The sequence below is a fragment of the Heterocephalus glaber genome, unplaced genomic scaffold, assembly GCF_053883595.1.
Source record: "Heterocephalus glaber isolate CG9 unplaced genomic scaffold, H.glaber_assembly_v1.0 deba00001790, whole genome shotgun sequence".
Taxonomy (NCBI): domain Eukaryota; kingdom Metazoa; phylum Chordata; class Mammalia; order Rodentia; family Bathyergidae; genus Heterocephalus; species Heterocephalus glaber.
The window spans coordinates 2,064,254-2,091,661 of NW_028258473.1; the positions used below are offsets into that span (position 1 = coordinate 2,064,254).

The window sequence follows — 27,408 nt, forward strand, 5'->3', positions numbered from 1 at the left end:
GCTCCAAATGAACTTTTGGATTGATTTCTCAAGGTCCAAGAAGTAAGCTGCTGTGATCTCATTTGGAATTGCATTGAATTTATATAGCAGTTTTGGAAGTATGGCCATTTTCACTACATTAATTTTTCCTACCCAGGATCAGGTGATGTCTGTCCATTTTCTGATATCATCTTTAATCTCTCTTTTCAGAGTGCTATAGTTTTCAGAGAAGAGGTGTTTGATTTCTTTCGTTAGGTTGATTCCTAGGTATTTCAGTTTTTTGGATGCTATTGTGTAAGGAATTATTTGCCCTATTTCTCTCTCAGTGAGTTGTCATTGGTGTAGAGGAAAGCTATTGATTTTTGTATGTTGACCTTGTATCCAGTTACTTTACTGAACTTGGTTATTAAGTCTAGAAGACTTTTGGTGGAGTTCTTGCGGTCTTCTATATAGAGTATCACGTCATCTGCAAATAATGACAATTTGACTTCTTCATTTCCTATCTTTATTCCTTTTATTTCTTTCTCTTGTCTAATTGCCGTGGCTAATGTTCCCAGAACTATATTGAACAAGAGTGGTGATAGTGGACATCCTTGTCTTGTCCCTGATTTGAGTGTGAAGGATTTCAGTTTTTGACCATTTAGTATGATATTGGCTGTTGTTTTTTCATAGATGGCATCTATTAGTTTGAGGTAGAGACCATCTATTCCAATTTTTTGTAGGTTTTTTATGATAAATGCATGTTGGATTTTGTCAAATACTTTTTCTGTGTCTGTGGAGATAATCATACGGTGTTTGTCCTTGACTCTTTTGATACAGTGTATTACATTCATTGCTTTACATATGTTGAACCATCCCTGCATCCCTGGGATGAAACCCACTTGATCAGGGTGTATGATCATCTCGATGATCTTCTGCAGTCTATTTGCCAGTATTTTATGAAGGATTTTTTCCATCGATGTTCATTAGTGAGATTGGCCTATAGTTCTTTTCAACTGGGTCTTTCTCTGCTTTGAGGATCAAGGTGATGCTTGCTTCCAGGAACGAATTTGGGGTATTGCTTCCCTTTCAATTTCATTGAAGAGTTTAAACAGTAATCACAGTAGTTCCTATCTATATGTCTTGTAGAATTCAGCAGTGAAGCTATCAGGGCCCGGGCTTTTCTTAGTTGATAAGTTTTTAAGTACATTTTCAATTTCCTTGGTTGATATTGGGTTTTTTAGAACTTTTAGGTCTTCTTCGTTCAACTTTGGTAATTCAAATGTATCTAGGAATCTGTCCATTTCTTCTTTGTTGTCCATTTTATCGGTGTATAGGTTCTGGAAGTAGGTATTGATGATCCTCTGGATTTCTGCTGGGTCTGTTGTAATTTCACCCTTTTCAGTCCTAATTGCATGGATTTGGGCCTTTTCTTTCCATTTTCTGATAAGGTTGGGTAAGGGTTTATGAATTTTGTTGATTCTTTCAAAGAACCAACTCTTGGCTTCATTGATTTTTCTGTATCATTCTCTTAGTCTCCATTACATTGATTTCTCCTCTGATCTTTATAATTTCCTCCCTTGTATGAGCTTTGGGGTTGTCTTGCTCTTCTTTTTCTAAAAGCTTGAGGTTCAGCATCAGGTTGTTTAATTGAGCTCATTCTGTTTTCCTAATATGTGTTTTCACTGCTATGAATTTCCCTTGTAAGACTGCTTTCATTGTGTCCCATAGATTCTGACATGTTGTATTGTCATTGTCATGCAGTTGCAGGAACTGTGTGATTTCTTCTTTAATTTTCTCTGAGATCATTGGTTATTCAGAAGTGTGTTGTTCAATTTCCACGTGTTTGTGAACTTTTTTGAGTTTCTTTTGCTATGGATCTCCAATTTCATCGCACTATGGTCTGATAATATACAGGGGATAACTTCAGTTCCTTTGCACTTAAACGTGTTCTATGTGTGAGTATGTGGTCTATTTTGGAGAAAGACCCATGTGAAGATGGAAAGAATGTGTATTCTGATTTTGTGTGGTGGAAGACTCTGTAAACATCTGTTAAGTTCATTTGTTCAAGAGTTCAATTGAGTTCTAGTATTTCATTACTTATTTTTTATCTAGTTGATCTATCTACAGGTGACAGTGGGGTGTTGAGGTCCCCCACTACAATTGTATTAGTGCATATATGACTTTTCATGTCCGTTAGTATTTGTTTTATATTGTTGGGTGCAGTAGTGTTTGGTGCATCAATGTTTATGATTGTCATTTCTTCCTCTTGGATTCTTCTCTTTACAAGGATGTAGTGTCCTTCGTTTCTCTTAATCAGTGTTGTTTTTTGAAATCTACTTGATTTGCAAAGAGGATAGCTACTCCTGCTTTTTTTCAGGTTCCTGTCTCATGGAGTATTGTTTCCCACCCTTTGACTTTCAGTCTATGAATTTCCTTTTGAATGAAGTGTGTTTCTTGTATGCAGCATATTGTTGGATTTTGCTTCTTGACCCATTCTGCCAGTGTATTTCTTTGGATTGGTGATTTGAGACCACTAATGTTGATGTTTATAACTGAAACGTATTGACTTGTCATTGACATGAGTTTTTCTTTTTGTTGGGTTCTCCCCCTTTATATTTAATTTCTTGTAGTGCCAGATGGGTACAATCTGCTTTGCTTCCTGGGGTTGTGATCCTCAATGTCTATTCCTAGGATAGTGCATAAAATTTTCTGCAGTACTAGTTTAGTACTCTCGAAGTTCCTAAGGTGTTCTTTGTCATGAAAGTATCTTATTTCTCCATCCATTTTGAAAGATAGTTTTGCAGGGTACATCAATCTGGGTTGGAAGCTATTTTCTTTTAGGGCTTGGAATATGTCACTCCAAGCTCTTCTTGCCTTGATGGTTTGTGTGGAGAAGTCTGCTGTGATTCTGATGGGCTTTCCTTTGTATGTGATTTGTTTCTTTTCTCTACTGCTTGTAGAACTTTGTTCTTCTGTTGAGTTTCTGGAATCTTAACAATTATATGCCTATGTGTAGATTTTTTTTTGATCAAGACTATTTGGAGTCTTATATGCCTCACTTATCTGTATGTCAAGTTGTTTTTTTCCTGCTTGGGAAGTTTTCTGCCATTACTTCTGTGAAGAGTCTTTTTATGTCTCCTGCACACTCTCCTGTGTCTTCATTGACTCCAATCAGTCTTATGTTATTCTTCTTTGCATCATCTAGCAGCTGCTGGATTGATTTTTCATGTTCCTTTATAATTTTGAAGCAATTTTTCTTTTCCTGGTCATTAATTGCAATCTTCTCTTCTATATCTGAAATTCTGTCTTCACTTTTGCTCATTCTGCTGTGCAGACTTTCAATGGAGTTTTTCATCTCCTGGAAATCTATTTGCATCTGTTTTATGGATTCCATTTGTTTCCTATGTTGGGTTTCCATCATGTTCCTCAGCTCCTCTCTAGATTTATGAATCATGTGTTGCACTAGGGGCACAATTTCTCCTGTTATCTGAGAAATTATTTCTGATTTCATTTTTTCCAGATCCCCTTTTGTTGCCCATTCAGTGGGTCCAGGTGGTTGAGTATCAGAGTGTTCCATCTCATTTCCCTTTGAGGTTGCTTTAGGTGATCTGGAAGTCTGGTTTTGAGACTTATGTATGTGTTTTCTCATTTCCACTGGGGGAAGTGGGTGGTCCTGTTGGCTCCGGCACAGACCACCTCCTCTGAGCTGGAAGATGTGGGACAGGGGTTCGGACCGTCAGTGGTGATGCTTGCCCAGAAGCTCCTTACTCTGGGCCGGGAGTGGCGGGACAGAAGGCGGCCCAATAGCCCTTTCCTCTTGGCTGGAGCAGCCGGAGGCATGTTGGCCTCGAAGCCCCTTCCTCTGCTCGAGGACCGGGAGGACAGAAGAATTCCCAAAAGCTCTTTCCTCTGGGCTGGGAGCAGCAGGAGGGACGGTTGCCGGGAAACCCCTTTCTCTGGGCCAGGAGCACTGGGACGGTGGCTCAGAAGCCCCTACCTCTGGGCCGGAAGCAGCGGGAGGGCTGGTGGCTCGGAAGCCCTTCCTCTTGACCAGGAGCAGTGGGACAGCGGTTCAGAAGCCCCTACCTCTCTGCTGGGAGCTGTGGGAAGGATGGTGGCCCGGAAGCCACATAGGCTTTAACTTAAGCTTCTTATGCATAAAATTTGTAGCAGATCTTTTTTTTTTACATCACGGATTCAATGTTAGAAACATTCGGACATGATAAAGCTTAGATCTGACGAGAACAAATCAATAGACACAGTAAGGATACAAATGGAAACAACATATGTAAAATCAACCCCCAATTTAAAAGATTTCCTAGACTGGAACATAAAAAACATATTTTAGATACGATTTGGTCAGTAACGGGGCAGAATTCATTCAACTTCAGTGAAAATGTAAGTTTCACTGTAGTTCAAATAAAAGGTAAATGTACGCAATGTATAAAAGTGATAAAAACCATCTTAACATCATTTCTATCCTATTTCCGGTAATTATATCCTTGAAGCATGGAGACTAGGATATTGGTGTTAGGTTTATACAGTTGTTTTCTTTCTAAATGCTGAAAACTAAGAGAGGCGCTATGAAACAAATGACAAATTTCAAAATGGCTTTATATTCGTGATAACTATTGACTGAATTGTTATGATATCCAGGTGAATTTCAGGTACAAGATGTAAAGTTAAAATAATTACAAACCATTTTACATTTGTGTATACTTTGCTATTCATCAAGTATATATAAACAATATGTATACAAAACAAAATAGCGCAAAAATATTCTAAAATTGAATTAGTTGCGTATTTACACAATTAAGAATCTTTATTTTTATCCTCATTCATTGTTGAAAACTACATTCCTCACGAGTTCTTTTAAACATAAAATTAGTGGTAGTTGTTGCAAATGACAAAATCAAAAGGAAAAATAATTTTTGACCAGGAAAGGAGCTCGAATAATTTTAGATTTTCATAAAACCACTTTCTTCACACACAAACTTTACTTTAATGCCTGAAATTCCAGTATCAGCTCATTACTATATTTTAAATATGAAGTGAAGTATGAACATCAGACAAATGTCTGATTGTTCTTAGATAATCTAAGGAAAAAGTAATTTAGGTTTTCAAAATGTTTTATGTAAATAAGCAGTCTATTTCACCTTATATATATATAATTATATAGATATATAATCAAACTTTTGTTTTATAAATTTTTCCATGAATTGTGTGCTGGCCAAAAGCAATAAATAATTCCACAACTGTTCCCACTCACAATGAATAGAAATTAAAAAAAAAAACAGCTAAAAGGGGCTACCAAAAAAATCTCTAAATATACCTAATATTCTACCATCTATGAATATAATTGGATATCTTTTGATAGCATGAAAAAGTTACAGTAATGCCCATATAACTTTGAAGTTAGCTGTAGAAATTCCAAATGTACACACACATTTATACATATTTAAACCCTTCATAAAGGTGTATCTACTTCGATACTGTAGAGCCAATAACATGAGAATAATGAATCCCATTCTAGCAATTTGATGAGAATCCAAAATCTAGTACCTGTTTATAAAGAGCATACAGTAATTATAAAAGTAAGCACTAAAAATTAACTCTAAAACATTACTAAATATTTGAAAATATTTTAGCCATTCCAAAGATTGCCAAGAATTAAGCAACTGTCTTTCTGAACATCCTGAATTCCCATTATAATAATCCAATTGTCGCATTTTACAAATGAAATTAGACCAGTGATTAGCACTGTTTGTGAAACAATACCAAATCATAAACCCACAGCCAAAGAATACGTATACATAATATAAAGCATGCAGCAGGGGGTGCTTTGAGAAAACAATTGAATTTTTTGGAAATAGAAATAACTCAAAAGATGTGTCAGAAAGGTAGAATGATTTAATTTACTTTTTACCTCACCATTATTTGGAATGGGCTACTAAAATACTTGAAAAAATATGGGCTTTTTGGTGTCTTTTTAAAAAAATAATGTATAACTTTATTATCATTCAGTAAACACACACATATACAAAAATTAAAATTATTCAAAGAAAGCAATGTAAGGGAAAAAAACTATAATAATATTCCATTATAATAGAAGTCAACCAAAGCAAAACTGAAAAGTAGTTAAGCAGTTTTCCGTATAATTTAAAAAAGACATCTCAAGCATCAACAAAACATCCGAAGATGTGATTTATTTTAGAAGACTTTCAAAACTAATATTGAACAAATAGTGGTCTGAAGAAAAAATTCTACTTAACTAGTAGACTCCACAGAGGCCAAATAATTTTTTTGATTTAAATTTCAATAGTCATGTGACACATGATGGATATATAATCTGAGAAATATGCTATTAGGCAATTTCATCCATGTGTATCGCAAAGTACCACACAATGCCAACTTCTAAGTGCAAACTGAGAAGGTATACGTCAGTCATCTGTGATGGCCCCTTGATATTATCCAAATATGCAGTTAAACACGAGATACATGAGGCTACCACTGGCATAGCAGCACACTGTTTTACAGTAAACTTTTATATAAGTAGGATTATGCTCTAAAGGGTGAAAAGCACAGCATGTTATGATAAGTACCTAAAACAGTAACAGTCTTTTATCACACTATCGAGTACTGTGTACTATACATAGTTGTATGTGCTTCTTCTGGAAACATACCCTTCTCTCCTTTGATCTCAGTGACTCTTCCTTCCTAACCCACTGATGACCACCAGCTAGTCTCTATGTACATCACTTCCTATAGTTTTAAACACAATCTATATATGGATTCTTTCCAGATTCCAGCCTGTAACCTGATCTCTGCTTTTCCCCTCCTGCCACTCCTACGCCTTTGAACTTTTTCTTCATATTCCAAATTATCCATTATTTGTTTTAATCATTTTAATCCTGATTTACACTTCCAGTTTCTCACACTAGAGAAATTATTCAGTATTTACACATGTGTGTCCTATTTGTTTCACTTAACAAGATGGCCTCAATGTTCATATGCATCCATTTAGCTATAAATGTCTCTAGTTTATCATTCTTTATGGGTAAGTAGTACTCCATTGTCTTTATCCATTCTCCAGTTGATGGACCTTTGTGTTGTTTCCAAGCTTTAGCTATTACAAACTGTGTCGCTGTAAACATGGGTGCACATATATCACTGTGGTATGATTCTTTTAATTCTTTTGGGAAGATACCCAGCGGGGAATAGCTCAGTCAAATGGGACCTCCAGCCCTAGTTCTTTGAGGTATCTCCATACTGATTTCCACAGTGTTTGCACCAGTCTGCACTCCCAACAAGAATAGAGATCGGTTCCTTTCTCCCCACACCCCCACCGGCATTTGTTATTGAATGATTTCTTTATAACAGCCATTCTTTCTTGGGAGAGGTGGAATCTCCGTGTTGTTTTCATCTGCATCTTTCGAATAACCAGTGATGTTGAACATTTTTTCATATATTTATTTGTTGTTCTTACTTCTTTGTCTGAGAAATGTCTGTTCACTTCAGATGCCCATTTTTGAATTGGGTCTTTTTATTTGAGGGGTCTGACTTTTTTTCAGTTCTTAATATATTCTAGATAGTAGTCCTTTGTCTAAGGTGCAGCAGCTGAAAATTTTTTCCCACACTGTAGATTATCTCTTAGCTCTGTTGGTGGTTTCTCTTGCAGTGCAGAAGCTTTTTAATAAGATGAAACCCCAGTTGTTGATTTTTTGTGCTAGTTCCCATGCTGCTGAGGTTTTGTTCATAAAGTCTTTTCCTAAGCCAATATCTTCAAGCATTCTGCCTAACTTATCCTCCAGTAATTTTAATGTTTCTGTTTTGCTATTTAGATCTTTAATCCACTTTGATTTTAATTTAGTGCATGGTGATAGGTATGGGTCTAGTTTTAATCTTTGACAGGTTGAAATCCAGTTTTTCCAACACCATTTATTAAATAGGCTATCTTTCCTCCAATGATGGTGGTTGGCTCCTTTGTCAAAGATGAGGTGGCTGAGTGTGTCTGAAGTTGTTTCTGCATCTTTTAATCTATTCCACTGATCTTCATGTCTGTCTCTTTGACTGTACCATGGTGTTCTTAATCACAGTAGCTTTGTTGTTTAGGTTCAAGTTGGGGCTTGTGATACCTCCAGCCATGTCTCTGTTGCCTAGAATTGCTTTTGCTATTCTAGGTCTCTTCTGGTTCCAAATGAATTGTTGGATTTTTTTCTCTAGTTCTGTGAAGTATATTGTTGGAATTTCAATTGGCATTGCATTAAATCTATATAGTAGTTTTGGAAGTATGGCCATTTTCACTATATTGGTTCTTCCTAACAAGGGACATCTTTCCATTTTCTTGTATCCTCTTCAATCTCTTTTTTCAAAGTGCTGTAGTTTTCAGTGTAGAGGTCTTTTGTTTCCTTTGTTAGTTTGATTCCTAGATATTTCATTTTTTTGGATGCTATTGTAAAAGGAATTGTTTCCCTAATTTCTCTCTCAGTGCATCTGTTATTTGTGCACAAGAAGGCTATTGTTTTTTGAGTGTTGACCGTGTATGTAGCTACTCTACTGAATCTGTCAATTAAATCTAGAAGTCTTCTGGTGGAGTTTTTTGGGTATCCTATGTAAAATATATCATCAGCAAATAATGACAGCTTTGCTTCTTCCTTTCCTATCTTTATTCCTTTTATTTCTTTCTCTTTTCTAATTGCTGTGGCTAATGTTTCCAGAATTATATTGAACAGGAGTGGTGATAGTGGGCATCCTTGTCTTGTTCCTGATTTTAGTGTGAAAGTTTTCAGTTTTTGACCATTTAGTATGATGTTGGCTGTTAGTTTTTCATAGGTAGCCTTAATCGGTTTAAGATAAAGACCTTCTATTCCAATTTTCTGTAGGGTTTTTATCATGAATGGGTGCTGGATTTTTTTGAATGCCTTTTGTGCATCTATTGAGACGATCATATGATTTTTGTCCTTGACTCTGTTCATATGGCGTGCTACATTTACTGATTTATGAATGTTGAGCCATCCTTGCATCCCTGGGATAAATCCAACTTGGTCAGGGTGTATGATCTTCTTGATGACCCTCTGTGTTTTGTTTGCCAGTATCTTGCTGAGGATTTTTGCATCTATGTTCATTAGGAAGTTTGGTCTGTAGTTCTTTTTTTGGGTTGGTCTTTCCCTGGTTTTGGAATCAAAGTAACACTTGCTTCCTGGAAGGAATTTGGAAGTATTGCTTCCCTTTCAATTTCCTTGATGAGTTTAAAGAGTAATGGCGTTAGTTCTTCATTAAATGTCTTGCAAAATTCAGCAGTGAATCCATCTGGACTCGCGCTTTTCTTTGTTGGCATATATTTTATCACAATTTCAATTTCATTCATTGTAATTCAGGTGTTTAGAATTTCTGTATCTTCTTCATTTAACTTTGGCAATTCGTATGTATCTAGGAATCTGTCCATTTCTTCTGTGTTTTCCATTTTATTGGAGTAGACTTTCTTGAAGTAGGTATTGATGATCCTCTGGATATCTGTTGGATCTGTCGTGACTTCACCTTTTTCATTCTTAATTGCATGTATTTGTGCCCTTTCTTTCCTTTTTTTCATAAGGTTGGCTTAAGGTTTATCGATTTTATTTATTCTTTCAAAAAAGCAACTCTTTGGCCAAGGATTTAACTCAGTGGTTTCGCTGCCTGCTGCTCAAGTGCAAGGACCCGAGTTGATTCCCTGGTACCAAAAGAAAAAAACAAAGGCAAAAAACCAACTCTTTGATTCATTGATTTTTTTTGTATTGTGCTCTTTGTCTCCATTGCATTGATTTCTGCCGTGATCTTTAGAATTTCCTCTCTTGTACGAGCTTTGGATTCATTATGCTCTTCTTTTTCTAGGAGGTTGAGGTTCTGCATTAGGTTATTTATCTGCATTTTCTCTGTTTTCCTAATATGGGCATTCACTGCTATGAATTTCCCACGTAGAACTCCTCTCATTTTGTCCCATAGATTCCTGTATGTTGCACTGGCATTTTCATTTACTTGTAGAAACTGTTTAATTTCCTCTTTAATTACTTCTGTGACCCATTGGTTGTTCAAGAGGGTGTTATTCAGTTTCCATGTGTTTGTTGGGGTTTTGCACTTTCTTATGTTAGTGATGTCCAAGTTTATTGCACTGTGGTCTGATAATATACAGGGGGTAACTTCAGTTCTTTTACATTTGCTTAGATATGTCCTATGAGCTAGCATGTGGTCTGTTCTGGAGAATGACCCGTGTGCAGCTCAAAAGAATGTGTTTTCCGATTTTGTGGGGTGGAACACTCTGTAAACATCTATTAAGTCCATTTGTTCAATAGCTTGGTTCACTTCTAGAATTTCCTTGTTAACTTTTTGTCTAGATGATCTGTCTATTTGTGATAGTGGGGTATTGAGGTTCCCCACTACAATTGTGTTAGTGTTTATTTGGTTTTTCACGTCTATTAATATTTGTTTTGTATAGTTGGGGGCATTTGTATTTAGTGCATATATATTTAGGATTGTCATCTCTTCCTGTTGGATTATTCCCTTCACAAGGATGTAGTGACCCTCTTTGTCTCTCTTAATGAGTTTTGGTTTGAAATCTACTTTGTCTGCAAATAATATTGCTACCCCTGCTTTTTTCTGCATTCCTGTGGCATGGAGAACTGTTTTCCATCCTTTTACTTTCAGTCTATGAGTTTCTTTTCGAGTTAGGTGTGTTTCTTGTATACAGCATATTGTTGCATTTTCCTTTTTAATCCATTCTGTCAGTCTATTTCTTTTGATTGGTGAATTGAGGCCATTAACATTGAGGGTTGTAATTGATAGATATTGATTTATTCTTGTCATGATGTTTTGCTTTTGTTGGCTCTTTTATTTCTTATTTTTTCCCCCTTTCCCTTTAGTGTCTTACCTTGCCTGGTAGCTTCCCTCCGTTGGGCCTCATGGAATTGTGGCCTTCGTTGCTTTTTTCTAGAATATTGTTTAGAATTTCTTGTATTGCTGGTTTGGTGTTCATGACATTTCTCAGGTGTTCTTTGTCGTGGAAGTATCTAATTTCCCTATCAATTTTGAAAGACAATTTTGCAGGATACAACAGTCTAGGTTGGAAGGTATTTTCTTTTATGGTTTGAAATACTTCACTCTAGGCTCTCCTTGATTTGAGGGTTTGTGTTGAGAAGTCTGCTGTGATTCTGATGGGCTTTCCTTTGTAGGTGATTTGTTTCTTTTCTCTAACTGCTTGTAGGATTTTGTTTTTCTGTTGGGTTTCTGGGATCTTGACTATTATATGTCTAGATGTATATTTTATTTGATCATGGCTAGTTGGAGTTCTATGTGCCTCACTTATCTGTATGTCCAATTCTCTACCTCTGTCTGGGAAGTTTTCCACTATTACTTCTGTGCACAGTTTTTTTTTATGTCAGTTGTGCTTTCTCCTGTTTTTTCATGGACTCTATCAGTCTTATGTTATTCTTTGCATCATACAGCAGTTGTTGGATTGATTTCTCGTGATCCCTCACTATTTTTTAAGAAATCTCTATTTTCATGGTCTCTAACCACGATTCTGTTTTCTATATCTGATATTCTGTCTTCAGATTCCCTTAATCTGCTGTGGATACTTTCAATGGAGTTTTTGAACTCCTGAACATCTGTTTGAATCTGTTTCATGGCTTCCATTTCTTTCTTATGTTGGGCGATCATAGTTTCCATTTCTTTCTTATGCTGGGTATTCATGGCTTCCAGCATGTTTCTGAGCTCATCTATTTTTTTTATCTGTTTCTATTCTAGATCCTCTAATCATGTCTTTCACTCTGCTCACTATCTCTGTAGATATCTGGGAGATTATTTCTGCTTTGAATTTTTCTAGAGCCTCATTCATCTGTTTTGTTATTTCCTGTGCTATGAGTTCAGTGTATCCAGGTGGTTGATTATTGGACATTTTCATCTCGTTTCCACCAGGATTTACCCTTGTTGGGGTGGAACTCTGAGTTTGTGCCTTGCTTAAATGTCTTCTCATTTTTGTTTGTGGTACTGTTCTTGGTTTAACTCTTGGGCTGATAGTTTGAAATTGCTTATTGTAGGTATCTTTGTTGCTTGTAATTAGAACCCTTATGGAATGATTGCTTCTCAGAGGTGTCTTCCAGATATAGCTGGTCTTTAAGTTTTGAGCCTCTAATGACTCTAAGGCTATCTCCTTTTCCTTATACTAGGAAGGTTCATTGACTAGATCAATAACAACACCTTAGCCCAAGTGAAACAATCAGCAACACCATTGCATCAAGTACATCTTTGAAAATGAAATTTCGTGGTAGTTATTAATCTATCACCTTTAGCTGTGTGAAATAAATGAAGATCAAGGACCAACCCAACATATAGTGAATAAACTCTTCAATATAACAACTTTACCCTTTGGGATGGGGAATTAGAAGGGGTTGGGGAGGGAGGGACAGATGGGAAGAAGGATAGGGGAAGGTTAGCAGTGTGGTGAAATCCGAGCCCTATCACTCAGCTCAACAAAAAGGCAGTTTAAAAAATTAGCACTGATATTCTGAACGAAAATAAAATCTCAAAAGTATTCCTTTGTGATTGAGACAGTCTCTGTATAATATAACATGTAGCTTACGCACTCTATTGCGTCTGAACAACCAGTCACTGCAGATATAGTAGTGAGGTAGTATTACTGTCCCCTTGTTGGGACTGTTTTCATATGCTGCCCTCCCAGAATGGTCCAGTTTTTTTTTTCATGATTAAAGTCAGTTACCAATAAATGTATATTTTTATTAGACATGTTTTTCTAACACTTTTTTGATCTTTCACAGATAACTTATTTTCAGGTAGTTTCATCAATAAACTGTCCTTCGGAACTACTACCTGCTGTCTACAATCACTGTGAAGTGGCAGGCAAAAAACACCACCAAGAAAAAAATCACAGAACATAAAACACTAATCAATTTATCTGTCAAAGATGAGAGCAAATAACAAATATCCAGTGATATAATTATATGGGTATTTAAAAAGTAACCACCGGGCACAATCTATTCTGTTAGGTGTTCTAATCTTTTCCATGATTCAAAGTCACCTGCTACTTAATAATCCAAGAATTTTGTCCACCCAGCCCCCTACAATCATTTTATATACTGCCAGTGATCTGTATGACAGCAGGTTTATGGGCACGGTACCACAGAAGGGTACACTGAGTAAATATGAGAGAGAATGTGGAAATCTATACATGTAAAAGATGGAAAAGGCATGGGAAAACTAATCTAAACACTGAAATATTCACCATTATCCTTGAAAATGCACAAAGTTCTCAAACTACACCCACATTTATCAGAAATGATACTGTTATTTAACAAAAAAAAATTCATAAAATGTAAATGGAAATGGAGGTAATGGAACTCTGTTCTCAATTCCCTGGCCCAGAAGAAAAACAAACATGATATCACACTGCCTTAATGTTGAAGAGCTCTCCTTAAATCTGTCTTTTAGCCACCACAGTCAAACTGGTACAAATGCTTTCGCAAGGTAGGATGCATTCCATCACATCTGGAAAGGCCTGCTTTTCTCTGTTGGTGTTTCAGCTTATGAAGAACATGTATGCAAAATAACATCCATCACATTGCTTGAAACTCATCAGTATGCTGTTTTGTATTGCCTTGTTGAATCTGTCGAAGAGTGTTGTACTTATCATGGCCTGCTTTAATATTCTCCGCATGAAGAACATCATTTCGTGCTTTCTTGGTTTCATCTCTGGCTTGGGCTAACTCTGAACTTAATGCCTGAAGTTGCTTCTTCACCTGCTCATTTTTCTGTGTTTCTGTTACATGCTCCTCCTCACTTCTATGGTTCATGACTCCTTCGTTTTGACAATTCAGCACTAGCCTCAGCATTTTTCTCACTATTTTCATCATGCTCATTTTCTGTAGGAGGATCGACAGGTGGTGTTCGAGGCATACGTGGGGCACACATTACAGTTTTTAAGTCTTCTTTGGTCTTTGCCAAGTCTTCCTGGGCTGCAAAACTTTGTGTTGACACTCAGTAGCTTCCTCTTGCTTTTTCTTCTTGGCTTCTTCCAGAAGTGCAATCTTGGCAGTGAATTCAGGAAGTTCTGTCAGCTGTTCTTGATTCTTCAGCGGGTCAGCAGCTTGTTTTGCTATAGCAGACTTGGCCTCTTCAGTAGGTTTCCGCCTCTTTTCTAGCGGTTCTGCTTCTTCTTTTGCTCCCTTTCATTCCTGATCCAATTGTAGAGCTTTTTGAGTTTGTTCTTCCAATTCTTTTTGGGCTTTCATTGTCTGTTCTTCCACTTGTCTTAGAAGTACCATTAGCTCTTCCCTTTCATGTTCTATTCTTTCCTTTTCCTTTTCTGCTATTTCTCTTTTCTTCTTTTCATTCTCTAACTATGCCCTTTCCAACTGCTTCTGGTGTTTCTCCTCCCTAGCCTGAGCCTTCATCTGTTGCACTTCAATAGTATCAGGCTTCCTCCTTCACATGTATAGTTCATGGTTTCCCATACATAAGGCCAAAATCTGCTTATTGATTCTCAAACAAGGTGCATAAAAACCAAAATCACTTTTTGTCTATTGGCTTTGTAACAAATTTTTTGTCATTAAATGAAATATTTCTAATTTCTCTCCAAGGAAAGGTAATTTTAGGTGTTAACTTGTCATCATGTTCATAAATATTCAGACCCAAAGCATCAACGCCCAGCCACAATTCAGTACCCTTTTTATTTTGTATTTTAAAATAGTTGACATCCTACATTTCTAGATCTTGTGCAGTCTTCAAGTATTCCATCATCGAGTCTTCCCTTATCATTCCCCTATGTTCTTCATGCCAGTTTTGTATTCATTCTTCCCACTGTTCTTTTGTCAGTTTGTGTTGTTCCAAAACTCGCTGGGACAGTAGTCAATCATTAACCAGATACCCTGGTTTATGAATCCCTTTATTATTATCTCCATACTTGGCTTGGACAGCACATGAAGCCAAAAGAACTGCAGTTTCTGCTGGCCAATGTATCTCATCATTTAAGATGGCTTCTTTAACTTGCAAGAAGAAAAGTCTTTGGGTTATTTCTTGAGTTATTGCTTCAGAAACATCTTCAGGAAAGAATTTCCCTCTTAATTTGAACTGTAAGGGATTCTCTTTTTTAACATTTTGCTGTGTCACCTTTTTATTTAGTTTAAGCCATGTAGAATAACCTTTGCTATCAATATACTGCAGCCCAAAAGACCAGACCTCACGCAAATCAACTGTTTTTACCACCTGGTCAAAAAGTTGTTTCCCAGTTATATTGGGCTGGATGGCAAATTCCAACTCAGGATCCATTGTAGTTACTCTTACATTGATTGGTTTCGGCATTTTCCTTCTCTTTTTGTTAGTCTTTTAAAAAAAATCTTCACGTATATAAATCCTGTTGTCACTTCCGAGAGCGGGGCTCCTGCCTGCCATCCAAGCAGCTGGAGCGCTTTGTGGAGGCAGCACCAGGCGTCTCGGCTGCGGCTGGGAGCGAGAGTTGCTGGTATGAGCGCAGGACCGTGGGAGAGGAGAGGCTGGTTAGGGATTTCTTAATAATCACTGCTTGCCTGGAGCTCACAGTTTCATTCAACATTGTCAGTCGTCCAGGATTCACAAAGCAGAGCATAACCCAGAGTGTTTCACATGGAAACGCCAGCTCCTGGGCTCTCTGAGGCCACATAGAGACATTTGACTGAAGAGGATGGCATCTGTGCAAAATGAGGAAACTGCTATTCTCACCCTCTTTTATTCTCATGGGCTTTTTATGCCCTCCTGATGTATTTTGCATCTGACTAATCTGGACCCTGTTGGTTAGGTGCTAGCCAGGGTCCAATAAGTGATACGAAATTATCTCAATGCACTTTGTTTTTCCAGTACCAGTTATCAAACTCAGGACCTTGTGCTTTCGAGGACAGGCATGGTGTCACTGAGGTAAATCTCTGGCCCAGTACACTCTTGAGTACTTATTGCAAGATTGTGTGAAGTAACGGTCAGTTTCTTAGGAGCATCCTTTAGAAGGGTCAGACTTTAAGCCTGTCTGCCATTTATTCCTTCCCTACCAAAGGTCTCCCCAATTCTAGTAATTTCTCACTGTAAGCTCTTGTCTCTTGTTTCTGTCACCATTTTATATTCATGGTAATAATAATACATTGGTCCACTTTTCCTCATGGGAAGATGGTAGGAGTTAGACACGTGGCATTGGACTTAGGCGAACCTAGGTTCAAACAATGGCCTGTCTATTAGCGGTATGATTGAAAGTTTTTTTTTTAAATAAAAATTGAATTTTTGGTTATCTTTGAATTATCATATGAAGTATAGTTTGCTATGAAAATAGAGAAAAAGAATATTAGTAGCTATCATTTGGTGTCTACTGTGTGCAATTCTAGGGAAGTAAACTATGGGTAAAAGGGATTAAGAAACTTGCCCAGGATTGCAGAGTGAATGAGTAGCTTAAGTCGGATTTTAAATCAATTTATCATGACTCTAAACTTTACATATGCATGTTTTCCACAAAGAATCATGTTTATGTTTATGTACTGTACTACCTTTTGTTCTTTTTATTGGATAAGTGTAATTTATATACATAGCTGTACATACATATTTATATGTATTATGTATATGTGTATAATTTTATGTACAAATTTTTATATTCTTTTCATATAACATGACAGCACAGACATTTTTTATATTCTTATAATTTATTAATAGTTGTACTAGTCCATTGAGTGGAAATACTTAACCATTTTTTCATATACTGCACATTAGCTTTCAGTTATTCATTATGAGTAATAATGTTGAGTGCCTATCTTAGACATAAAGGTTTATCTTCCTATAGTCAGGATTATTTTTTAGGCATGGTTTCCCAGAAATGAATGTATGAGGTAATGTATATAAATAATTTAAGCCTTTCAATCCATATCATCAACTTTTATTGGAAATTTATGACACTTTGGGAAGACATTGCATAACAGTATTGGAAAATTTACTTTCATTTGCCTCAATTTTCTTATCACTAAAATTGTAATGATAAATGATATTAAACCTGAGAATCGTTTTGCTTCTCATTTTTGTTTAACCCATTAATATTTATTTCTTCAGATTTTCTAGGAGTAGTTAACTCTTTTTTTTTTTTTTTTTTTGGTACTGGGGATTGAACTTGGGTCCTTGCGCTTGCACAGCAGGCAGTGAAACCACTGAGCTAAATCCCCAGCCCTAGGAGTAGTTAACTCTTGTTGGGGTCTCCTTTTAGTATTCTAGAACTGCTAGACATTATTGAAGCATATTGCAGTTGGTTTTCTTATTTCATGCTTGTGGTTGTAATGAGACAGGTGTTGTTGATGGTAGTGTTGGTTGTGGTTATACAGACTTTTTTCTTTCTTTTCTTAACCGATTTTCTTTCACCATTATTCTTATCTGAAGATGGGGAAAAAACCTGAACTCTTTCTTCTTTCTCTTTAGTGACTATTCTGTCCCATAGCACTCTAATTGATAACTGGATCTCTTTACTTATGCTTTTATTTTCTTCCCATTAACCCTAGAGAACCATTTGCAAGGTTACCTCTCAGAATGTGCTGTAGTTATTCATGATACTTAGTTAAAAATATATCAGTAAGATGCCTTATTTAACCTTATGACTCTTCAGAAAGAACCATTGTCCAAATCTTTTGCTGTTGTTCTTGAAACATTTTTTGACTTACTGAACAAAAAAGACGGAATATAAGAATATTAATTGAATGGACAGAGTGAAGAATATACTTTGGCAATACCTGTGATACCTCATTATCTTAAACATGTAGGAAGTACATTAAAATATAGTTCCCTTCTGACTCTGCAGCTAGTTTTTTTTAACAATTTTTTTTTTGTACCAGGGATTGAACTCAAGATCTTGTGCTAGCTAGGCAGGTGTGACACCACTGAGCTACATCCCTAGCACGTGCAACTAGCTTTTTGATCTTTGACAAATAGTTCCAACCTCTGGGCTTCAGTTTCTTAATGAATAAAATGAGGTAGCTAGACTAAGAAAGATGATTTCTAAAGAACTCTTAAACTGTAAGCTTTTATGTGGGCAGAATTCAAAAGCTATCTTGACTTTGTTAAGTACTTCTTGACTAGTACCATATGTGTCAGCAGGCCTTTGAAATCTTCTACTCAACAAATAAATAAAATTATAGGGCCTTTTAGAGGTCAGACAGAGAACATGAGGTTCTTTTGGATGTAATAACTTAATTTTAAATTGATTCAATAATTTATGAAGCTCTTGTTAACTGAAAATAATCATGAAAAAGCTCTGTCCAAATCACTTTATTAGGATTGGTGAAGAAATTACCTCCAAAAATCTGATCTTCCATAAAAGCAACAGAAACACTGATAAACAAAACTTTAAAATCAACTTTTTAATAGCTCTAGAAATTAACTGAAAGATTACAACAATACAAGGCATAGAAAATGGCTGAATAATTGGGAAAACAGTGAGGTTTTATCTCCCTATGTTCTCATTACCTTTTTTTCTGGCTCTAAAGTAGCTTTGAAAGCAGTTGCATAGTTATTGAAAATGTGAACACCACCATGCTGGAGGCCACTGAAGAAGGCAAAATGGGTTGGAAGTTTCCCTAAAGCTGGGCAGCATCACTCATAGGGCTTGTCTTATAAGAACTGACTCAGAGCTTGCTCATTTGAAGGTTTTTTTTTTCCCGGGCATTTCTCAAAAACAATCATTGGAGATTGTTCAGTACTGCAGTAGCCTCAGTCAGCAGGAAGAATAAACAACAAATAAGAAGCTGGATAATAAAGATAAAAGGAAAAAGTGGAGAATGAGATAACCTTAGAGAATTTTGAAAAGCTGGGTTATTTCCTTATTTTAAAATTTTATAAATGGAAATTTTATTTTTCCAACAATTAAATAACTTATTCACAACTGAAAAATTTGAAAATAAAGATAAAAAAGAGAATATCTAACATCTTAGTCTCTAAGGTAATCTCCATTAGTATTTTGGCATTATTTTCCTCGCCTTTTTCCAAACATGTTTTCAGCATACAAGTTCTATTACATTTTATATATAATTTGTACATAAATTTTCACTTTATTACATAATATTTAATTTTTTCCTAGTAACTTTTTATATGTAAGCGCTATTCATTTATGTCTTCATTGAACCACAGGTACAACATTTAGTGGAATAAGTTTATTTTTCTATTGCAAATTATGCCTGAATGGACATATTTAAGACACAGACACTCACTCCTTCCCTATATTTATCTTAACATTCTCAGAATTACAGTTACTAGGGTGTGAAGAATTTTTTTTTTGTTAAATTCTTTTATCGGTACATTTTAGGTATACAATACAATTACATTTCTCATTGGGAATTGTACCTTTACATAATGCATCTTGGTTCTTATTTTTTCCCCATTCCTAGCCCTCCCTTAACCCCCTCTACCCTTCCCTATTTACAAAGACTTTATTTCCATTTTTTCCATTGCTCATCATTTTTCCTTTCCCTTCTTTCCTTTGCCCTGCCCCTCCCACTACCCCTACCCCTTTGGACCTTTTCTTCCTATTTTGTATTATCAATTATTCATTCTAATCATTGGTACACTTTAGGTATACAATATAATGGCATTCATCCTGGGATATTTGCACCTTTACATAATCTCTCTTGGTTCTTATTTTTCACCCTTGCCCAGCCCTCCCTTCAACCCTTCCATTCCTCCCTATTTACAAAGATTTTGATCCTATTTTTCCATTTTCTCATATTAATCCCATTCCCTTCTGTCCTTTCGCATAGCCCTCCCACTTCCTTCCCATTTGCCCCTTTTCTTCCTATTTAACGTTACCTATTATACATTTTAGTCCTTATTTACACTTTCAGTTTCTGACACCAGAGAAACTATTCAGTATTTATACACGTGTGTCCTATGTATTTCACTTAAGAGTGTCGCCCCAATGTGCATCCACTTAGCTATAAATGTCTCTAATTTCTCATTTTTTATGGCTGAGTAGTACTCCATTTTATTAAAAAAACCACATTTTCTTTATCCAGTCTCCAGTTGATGGGCATTTGGGCTGTTCCAACTTTTAGCTATCACAAACTGTGCTGCTATGAACATGGGTGCACATATATCACTGTGGTATGATTCTTTTAATTCTTTGGGGAAGATCCCCAGCAGTGGAATAGCGGGGTCAAATAGGACTTCCATTCCTTGTTCTTTGAGGTATCTCCATACTGATTTCCACAGTGCTTGCACTAGTCTACACTCCCACCAGCAGTGGAGCAGGGTTCCTCTTTCCCCACAGCCCTGGCAGCATTTGTTATTGGTTGATTTCATGATAGCAGCCATTCTTTCTGGAGTGAGGTGGCATCTCAGCATTGTTTTCATTTGCATCTCTCGAATGACCAGTGATGTTGAACATTTTTTCATGTATTTATTTGCTATTTCTACTTCTTTGTGTGAGAAATGTCTGTTCATTTCAGATGCCCATTTTTGGATTGGGTCTTTAAATTTGGGAGGTCTGATCTTTTTAAGTTCTTTATAGATTCAAGATACTAGACCTTTGTCTGAGGAAAAGCAGGTGAAGATTTTTTTCCCACATTGTGGGTTGTCTCTTCACACTATTGGTGTTTTGTCTTGGTGTGCAGAAGCCTTTTAATAAGAAGAGATCCCACTTGTTGATTGTTTGTGCTAGTTCATGGGCAACTGAAGTTTTGTTCATAAAATCTTTTCCTACACTGATGTCTTCAAGAGTTCTACCTAACCTCTGTTCCAACTGGTGCAGAATTTCTATTTTAATATTTAAATCTTTAATCCATTTTGATTTTAGTTTAGTGCATGGCGAGAGATACAGGTCTAGTTTTAATCTTTGGCAAGTTGAAACCCAATTTCTCCAGCACCATTTATTAAAGAGGCTATCTTTCCTCCAGTGGGGGTGTTTGGCTCCTTTGTTGAAGATGAGATGGTTGAGTGTGTCTAGCGTTGTTTCTACATCTTCTAATCTGTTCCACTGGTCCTCAGGTCTGTTTCTTTGCCAGTACCATGCTGTTTTTATCACAGTAGCTTTGTAGTATAGTTGCAGGTTGGGGATTGTGATACCCCCTGCCATGTCTCTGTTACCTAGAATTACTTTTGCTATTCTGGGTCTCTTGTTCCAAATGAATTTTTGGATTGTTTTCTCGAGGTCTATGAAGTATGCTGCTGGGATCTCAATTGGAAGTGCATTAAATCTATATCGCAGTTTTGGAAGTATGGCCATGTTCACTATATTAATCCTTCCTACCCAGGAGCAGGGGATATCTGTCCATTTTCTGATATCATCTTCAATCTCTCTTTTCAGAATGCTATAGTTTTCAGAGAAGAGGTCTCTGATTTCTTTCGTTAGGTTGATTCCCAGGTACTTCAGTTTTTTGGATGCTATTGTGAAAGGAATTATTTGCCCTATTTCTCTCTCAGTGAGTCTGTCATTGGTGTAGAGGAAAGGTATTGATTTTTGTGTGTTGACCTTGTAACCTGCTACTTTACTGAATTTGCTTATTAGGCCTGGAAGACTTTTGGTGGAGTTCTTGGGGTCTTCTATATACAGTATCATGTCATCTGTAAATAATGACAACTTGTCTTCTTCATTTCCTATCTTTATTCTTTTCCTTTCTTTCTCTTGTCTAATTGCCATAGCTAATGTTTCCAGGACTATATTGAACAAGAGTGGTGATAGTGGACATCCTTCTCTAGTTCCTGATTTTATTGTGAAGGATTTCAGTTTCTGACCAGTTAGTCTGATATTGGCTCTTGGTTTTTCATAGATGGCTTTTATCAGTTTGAGGTAGAGACCATCTATTCCAATATTTTGTTGGATTTTTATCATAAATGCATGTTGGAATTTGTCAAATGCTTTTTCTGTGTCTGTGGAGATAATCATATTGTTTTTGTCCTTGGCTCTTTTGATACAGTGTATTACATTGATTGACTTGTGTATATTGAACCATCCTTGCATCCCTGGGATGAATCCCACTTGATCAGGGTGTATGATCTTCTTGATGATCTTCTGCATTCTATTTGCCAGTATCCTATTAAGGATTTTTGCATCTATGTTCATTAGTGAGATTGGCCTATAGTTTTCCTTTTCAGTTAGGTCTTTCTCTGCTTTGGGGATCAAGGTGATGCTTGCTTCCCGGAATGAATTTGGGAGTATTGCTTCCCTTTCAATTTCATTGAAGAGTTTAAACAGTAATCGCAGTAGTTCCTCTGTATATGTCTTGTAGAATTCAGCAGTGATCCCATCAGGGCACAGGCTTTTCTTAGTTGATAAGTTTATAATTACATTTTTCAATTTCATTGGTTGATATCAGCTTTCCGTCACATGGAGTATTGTTTTCCACCCTTTAACTTTCAGTCTATGAGTTTCCTTTTGAATTAAGTGTGTTTCTTATATGTAGCATGTTGTTGGATTTTGCTTCTTGACCCATTCTGCCAGTCTATTTCTTTTGATTTGTGAATTGAGACCATTAACATTGATGGTTATAACTGAAACGTATTGACTTGTCATTTCCATGACTTTTTCTTTTTGTTGTGTTCTCCCTCTTTACATTTAATTTCTTGTCATGGCAGATGGGTTCATTCTGCTTTGTTTCTTGGGGTTTTGATCCTCAATGACTGTTCCTAGGCTATTGTGTAAAATTCTTTGGAGTCCTGGTTTGGTATTCACGAAGTTCCTAAGGTGGTCTTTGTCATGAAAGTATCTTATTTCTCCATCCATTTTGAAAGATAGTTTTACAGGGTACATCAATCTGCGGTGGAGGCTGTTTTCTTTTAGGGCTTGTAATATTTCACTCCAAGCTCTTCTTGCCTTGATGGTTTGTGTTGAATAGTCTGCTGTGATTCTGATGGGCTTTCCTTTGTATGTGATTTGTTTCTTTTCTCTGACTGCTTGTAGAACTTTATTCTTCTGTTGAGTTTCTGGAATCTTAACAATTATATGCCTATGTGTAGATTTTTTTTGATCAAGGCTATTTGGAGTCCTATATGCCTCACTTATCTGTATGTCAAGTTCTTTTCCCCTGCTTGGGAAGTTTTCTGCCATTACTTCTGTGAAGAGTTTTTTTTATGTCATCTGCACTCTCTCTTGTTTCTTCATTGACTCCAATCAGTCCTTTGTTATTCTCCTTTGCATTTTCTAGCAGCTGCTGGATTGATTTCTTGTGTTCCCTTATAATTTTCAAGCAGTTTTTCTTTTCCTGGTCATTATTTGCAATCTTATCTTCTATATCTGAAATTCTCTCCTTACATTGGCTCATTCTGCTGTTTAGACTTTCAATGGAGTTTTTCATGTCCTCGAAATCTATTTGCATCTGTTGTATTGATTCCATTTGTTTCTTATGTTGGGATTCCATCATGTTCCTCAGCTCCTCTCTAGGTTTATTAATCATGTGTTGCATTAGGAGCACAATTTCTCTTATTATCTGAAAAATTATTTCTAATTTCATTTTTTGCAGATCCCCTTTTGTTGCCAGTTCAGTGGGTTCAGGTGGTTGAGTATCAGAGTGTTCCATCTCATTTCCCTTTCTGGTTGCTGAAGGCAATCTGGAAGTCTGGTTTTGAGACTTATTTATGTGTTTTCTCATTTTGACTGGGGGGCAGGTGGTTTTGTTGGCACCCACGGAGATCACCTCCTCTGAGCTGGGAGAGGTGGGTTTGGGACTGGGAGTGGCGGTAGGGATGGTGGCCTGGAAGCCCCTTCCTCTGAGCCAGGAGCAGTGGGACAGAAGGCGGCCCAAAAGCCCTTTCCTCTGGGCTGGGAGCAACGGAAAGGATGGTGGCCAAGAAGCCTCTTCCTCTGGCCTAGGAGTGGCTGGACAGAATGTGGCCCAAAAGCTCTTTTCTCTGCTCTGGGAGCAGCAGGAAGGATGGTGTCTGGGAAGCCCCTTCCTTTGACCCAGGAGCAGTGCGACTTGGGCTCAGAAGCCCGTACCTCTGTGCTGGGACCAGCGGGAGGGATGGCAGCCCGGAAGCCCCTTCCTCTGCTCTGGGAGCCGGGTGACTGGGTGTGAAGAATTTTAGGGCTTTTCCAGTTGTGCTAACTAAAACTCCATATCCAACAGCAAAGAGTAGAGCTGTCTAATTCAACAAATTTCAATGATAGAGGATAATTTCCACTTTCTTATCTATTCATTGATTTAATTCACATTTCTTTTATGATTAGTAAGGCTGACCATTTCTTTTGTTTTTTGGCTTTGTGATTTTTATTCCTATTTTTTCTAATCATCTATTGGGATTGTACTGGTTTCTTATTAATTTTTATTCATTGTTGACTCAAGAAGATATTAATCTTCATTAATCTTATAATCTTTCTTATAGTTTACCTTTTATCTTTTATGTATATTTTCTTTTCGTCTTCAAACTCAGATACATTAGATTGTAGATGCTGTCACCAAAGTTCATTCTGATTTTTAAATAGAAGTACTCCTTCTTAGCAGACAGCCAGGTAATTAATTACCTCTTAGTACAGTTAGATTAGGAAACAACTATGAGGTCTGCAATTAAGTAGAAATACCCAAGGGGGAACTGTTGAATTTTCTGATTTTAGTGCTAGACCAGATTTTGTTCTGTTCCATTAGAAAGAAGAATTTGCAGATGACTTTTATTCACATTACTTCTTAAATTAATTTCTGTGCTTGTCTGGTAATTTCTGTATTCTTTCCAGTGAAATTTGCGATATTCCACTTCATGTTACTTGAAATTTGAAGTTACAGATGTTTGAAAGAAATCTGCTTACCATTATAATCTTTTATTGGACTCCAATCCTACAGTGTCATGGCTGACCTCCCACTACCTAACAGAACAAAGACAATCATTTGACACTTGTCATGGTGCTAGGAGGTTAAAATAATCAACCAAAATGCTGAGGTTTTTTTAAATGACAAAAAGGCAACAAAATTCCATTCAAAAATGGAAACCTTTTAAAACTGTGTGTCAAACTTATATAAAAACATATATAAATACTCTTTGCAACAGTTCTTTTCCCCAAATAGCCTTCCTGTTTCAGAAATCTTCATATCTGCGGACAAATAAGTGTATAAGTCTTAAAGTATACTTAAAAGATTTTTCAAAATTTAAATGTTCAAAAATATTACATCAAATAGAAGCTCTAATTTATGTAGAACATTTTTTAGTAATATCAGGTATGCTGTAATGACAGACAATAAATTTTCCTTCACAAATGGATATCAAGTTACCAAACAATTTAAAGAAAAGCTTTAGTGATTCTCATGATTATTATCAATGCCTTTATTATTTTTCCATGTTTTACCTAAAATTAACTTCTCTATATAAAAAATATTCAAGTCTTGGTGAAGACATGAAATAGTGGACTATTTCACAAAGATTTCTGGGAAAAGAATAAAAGTACATTAGAGCTTTATATGGAAACAATTTTCAAGATCACTGTGGAAGTTATTGCTAGTGATTTCTCAGTATTCATTTTCTTTTTCTACAGTAATAGAAGCCTTGATTTTGGGCTATTATATGGCCATCTGGAATAAAGACCCATTGTCATCCTTTGTTTCATCTACAGGCTACTTTGTAATTTCAGTTTAAACCGATAGGAAGAAGTCAGGAAGTGTCCTGTGCAACTTCCAAGAAGTATCCTTTAAAGGAAGATGCATGCCTCTTTTGTTTCTTCCTTCCTGCTAGTCTATAGGGAATGGGAATAGGGAAGTTACTAGAGATCTCTGCAGTGGGTCCTGGTCTCTTGTGATGCACTACAACACAAAGATGAATAAAAGTAAAGACAGAAACAAGACTTAGAGAGAATTGGGTCTTGGGCTGATCAGTGCTGCTCTGGGCAGCAAAGACAAGGGGCATCAAGGGCACCCAGCATGTTATTGACTACACTCTTGGAAAAGTAGGAAAGGTGTGCTTTGAAGACATCTAGCAGCACAGTGTGAAGTGTCCAGATGCATCTGGCTGGAAGCATCTGGCAATAGCTGATATGAAGGCAGGAATATCTAATATGCAGGCAGGGGTACCTGTTATGCAGACAGGGATGTAAAGGGGAAGGCATTGCTTTTCTTGCTTGGAGAGATCAAAGCGTGCTGATACTGGGCTGCAATTAATCAGAGTCTGGTAATACTGGGCAGAGATGTCTGCCTCAGTAGTCCGAATGTAAATGTGCTATTCAGAAGTGGCCATCTTGGGACGCTATCCTGAAGTACTGTAGTATAAGGAGGAAAACAGAGCACGAGGAGAAAATGACACTCCATCCTTGATAACTGTAGAGCTGCCATGCTAACCTCAGACTGCCTATGTTTACTTGAAAAGAAATGTCTATTGTGTTTAAGGTGCTATTATTTTATTTAGCAATGAGGAGTATCATTTCCAAATAATCTTAATCCTAATTAATCCATATCAGAAGGCAATTACTAAAATCATAATAAACTGAATGTGAAATATATTGAAAGGATCATCCAGAAGATAAAAATAATGTATTTATTAAAGTCCTGGGGTCTAATGAAACCAGATTTGGGTTCTAGATGGCCACTCACTTTTTATCGTACTTTGAGCACATTGGTTATCCTTTCTAAGGTTCACTTTCCAGTCACATATAGTTGTTTTCACAGACTGGCCCCTTTTTTTTTTTTTTTTTTGGTACTGGGGATCGGACTCTGGTCCTTGCGCTTGTGCAGTAGGTAGCAAAACCACTGAGCTAAATCCCTGGCCCTGGCCCATTCTTGTAGTTGTGATGTAACCTCAGCCACAACAGAATCTTCAAGAGGTACCACAGTTTCATACTGCTCCCTATTACTGACAATTGCCTATTTCTGCATTTTTTTTTTTTTTGGTACCAGGGATCGAATTTGGGACCTTGTGCTTGCGAGGAACAATTGCCTATTTCAAGTGAATATAATTTGCAGTAAAGATCCTCTTTACATTTAACTTTTTTTGGAACTCCTCTACCATCCTTCAAGAATATGGGCTGCTTCTCCCATTTCTAAGGCTAATCTTTGAGGACCAGGTCCGTAAAAGCTGCATAACATGGCACCATATTTCTCTTTCTCTGTTGAGTCCTCACATGGCTGGGTGACAGTCCAAGTGGAACGGGCACAGGCCTAGTTGTGGTGGACAAGATGAAGTGGATGGTGCATGGGGGCAATGAACACTGAATCTCTCACAGGCCATCTGGGATGCCATCGCCACCTTTTCTGTGTCTGGACCTTCAGGCTTTAAGAATGACACTGCAGCCCCTGGTGGTATGGGTGAAGGCTTGCCACCTATCCTTTGCCACCACACCTATGGGCCCGCTCCGTTCCTCACATCTCAGATGATCGGTTTCAGCTGCTACCAGGACTTGGTTCCTCTCAGCTGGTTCACAGGATCCCTGTGCATGCTCTGCTCCTTGGAGTATGCGGGGGAGGAGGCTCATGCTCCATATTCCTTTAAGTCTAGAATTTTATGTAC

The 27,408-nt window shown here is 37.0% G+C and overlaps 1 protein-coding gene and 1 pseudogene across 4 annotated transcripts in view; one reads left to right on the plus strand and one right to left on the minus strand.

Annotated features, from left to right (window-relative positions):
- The window catches only part of Ophn1 (oligophrenin 1), a 508,962-nt gene that overhangs the window by 158,337 nt on the left and 323,217 nt on the right, over positions 1-27,408 (plus strand). The window lies entirely within an intron of this gene.
- LOC101707370 (radixin pseudogene) lies at positions 13,566-15,309 on the minus strand (annotated as a pseudogene).